Source organism: Folsomia candida, unplaced genomic scaffold (genome assembly GCF_002217175.1).
Source record: "Folsomia candida strain VU population unplaced genomic scaffold, ASM221717v1 Fcan01_Sc003, whole genome shotgun sequence".
In the NCBI taxonomy this organism is placed as follows: Eukaryota; Metazoa; Arthropoda; class Collembola; order Entomobryomorpha; family Isotomidae; genus Folsomia; species Folsomia candida.
In genome coordinates, this window is record NW_019091195.1 from 335,702 (window position 1) to 338,371 (window position 2,670).

General features: G+C 37.0%; 1 long non-coding RNA gene across 1 annotated transcript; it reads right to left on the minus strand.

The window, feature by feature from the left end:
- Positions 1-1,542: 1,542 nt before the first annotated feature.
- LOC118435147 lies at positions 1,543-2,378 on the minus strand. The gene is made up of 2 exons (XR_004834533.1): positions 2,088-2,378; positions 1,543-1,982 (listed from the first exon to the last, which is right to left on the minus strand). It is a non-coding gene; the product is annotated as an uncharacterized LOC118435147 (long non-coding RNA).
- Positions 2,379-2,670: the final 292 nt, after the last annotated feature.

Below are 2,670 nucleotides of genomic sequence, written 5' to 3' on the forward strand. Positions count from 1 at the left end.
AAAGTTCTTCTGGAGAGTGATGACACAAGGTAACGCTCGTCAACGAAAATATTGGTAGTGAGGAACGAATCATGTGTTAGCTTCCCCATTAGTTCATATTAATTGTAGTCTCACAGTATGTCTGTGGTGTTTAACGTATTGCTCTATTAGCCTAATGCATTAAAGTTATTTATCACAAATAACTACATTTTAACTAAATTTCATCTTGTTTCGAGATGAAACAATTTTTTTCACGAATTTTTCGTTTTTTCAACAAGTGCAATGCCTACATTTTTAGCTGCGTAGTTTCCGAATCAAGTGATGATGGGCAGTCATTAATCACTGATATCGAATTCGATCAGATTGTTACGTAAGATGATCAATCGTTGCAATCTATACGAACAATGCCCCCAAAATTGAATCAGAGTCTTAATGCTTGACGTAACCAAAGTATTGTTACGTAAGGCTAACGTAATGTTTTTTTTGAATTGTGATCAATAAATAAAATGAATGAATTTGTAATCACAACAAAACAAATACATTTATTTCTGGAAGTCTAGCATCTTTTCAAGAGAAACAACAGTTTCTGCATCTCTCTTTGGTGAAATTGAACAAAAAATAGGAATCGGACAATGTTTTTATCAGGGACCAGAAATACGAACCATAATATGTGGATACTTGAGACACAAATAAATCATACGACAGAGCGTCAGAGGAAAGATAGTGCTGAAACGAGAGACAAATGGTCTTTCATCCCCTGATGCAAGCATGCATATTTCATAAAGCACACTTTATCACACAAACTAAAAATCCGTGTAACTAGTTGGAGAATTGTAAGAACTTCTGCATAGGTCTTAGAATCTAGGAAGTATAATTCCTAATTATAGCAAAATTTGAATCAATTTATTAACAAATTGGATTTTGACAAAATATTTATCAATTGAGGTCATTTCTGCGAATTCATGGTACAATGGTCGTATAAAAAATGTCGTCAGTTCCTTACGTTCAGGACATATTAACCCTTCAACCCGATTGAATGGACTGTTCACCTCTAGTATTATTCCCTCTCAGAAAAAAAGCGTTGGTATATCATTGGCCGGCCCACCTGGATTGAAATCGTCCCGGGAGACATCTTTATATCCGTAATTTTGAAACTGAAAACCCGACCACACTATCAATTCAATTCGAATGGAATGAACCAAGTCAGCATTTCCTGGCAAATCTCTACTTATGATTCTCGCGTGGGATTGCACAACCGCGACTTTTCAATTCCCATAACATTTTACGACATCATTCTCACTCTCTCGAGCAGTTATTACGATGAATGTATGGATTTCAGAGGAGGTGCTTGCGACACAGTTTTCCATACGTATGGCTTTTTGGAAACGTGCAAATAGATAGATTTCCCCATTTTGAAGAAGAATAGTTTGGTGTGGGCAAATAAAACTGGTCTTTTGCACACAAGCCATGTCGATTTTTAGCTTGATCTGAAATATTTTCAGGAGTCACTGACAGTCGCATGACGTAAATTTATTGAAGGAAGATGTCATATGCAGATATAAGTCAAATATTTAAATATTTATAGGCAGGTTTGGAAACACACCTAATTAATTTTTAACAATTTTCGGCTATATACAAACACAATACGAGAATTTGTTGTGGAAAACTCTTGTGCATATAAAATTAGAATGCATAAAGTCGATAAAAACATAAAATTTTAGACGATGTTTCGCGTGGTGAAGCCAAATGTTTGAACCAGCTTTCACAGATTTAAATTGCGAATCATGTGGGTTTGCAGGCGCCATACAGCTTGTCGTTGAGGTAAGTACTGCCAGAGGCTAAAAACACTATTTTCACAACTTTCACTCAGATTGCTTCTTCCGGGTTTTAACAGCAATTCTTCAGAATCCACTTCACCAGGTCCTGGTTTTCGGTGTTGACAAAGATAACTTCTATGAAAAGGAACGCGTTCAATTACATGAAGTGCACCAGTGGCGTTGTTCCTTTCAAGTATATGCATTACAAAAATTAAGCCAAACTTCCTGTTTTTTGCTTCGTATGAATATTCATTAAATGCCCATATTTAAGACTCTTAAGTACGAATTTACCAGTTTTTTTTTTGGAATGCTTATGACCCTCTATCTCCCTTACGGACCGATTCCCGTCCATATCTTCACTTACACCTCCCTTTGACCCCGATCTCAGCTCCCTGGATGATAATTATGATGATCCCTTTGACTTATGATAATTATGATGACGATGACGATGAGCAAATATGAAGTGTGCTGGATGAGATGAGAGTGGAATGCCGGCCAAATCAGGAGACGGAAGAGGAGATGGTCACAATTCCGAGGTCGATTTATTACTGGCCAAGTTTAAGATCTGTACACGAGTTTTAAGATTACAAATGTCTACGAAATTAACTCCTCCTTCTCTACCAATTTACACAGACTGTCCATGAGAGGGAGCACACGAGGTAGTGGGTTCCGTGTGGTTACATGCTAAAACAAGTTTTATTGTTTTGGGTTACTTCGTGATGCCGCATCTCATTTCCTACATGTTGCATAAGTTTTTTTTAGTGTAATCGTTTTAAATTGGCCCTCGTTTTCAAGCTTTATACCTGACATTTCCGCACCAAGTGGGTTCAGTTTCGTCTAACGAATGGTAGAAGCATTCTGAGTTGCATAAAAT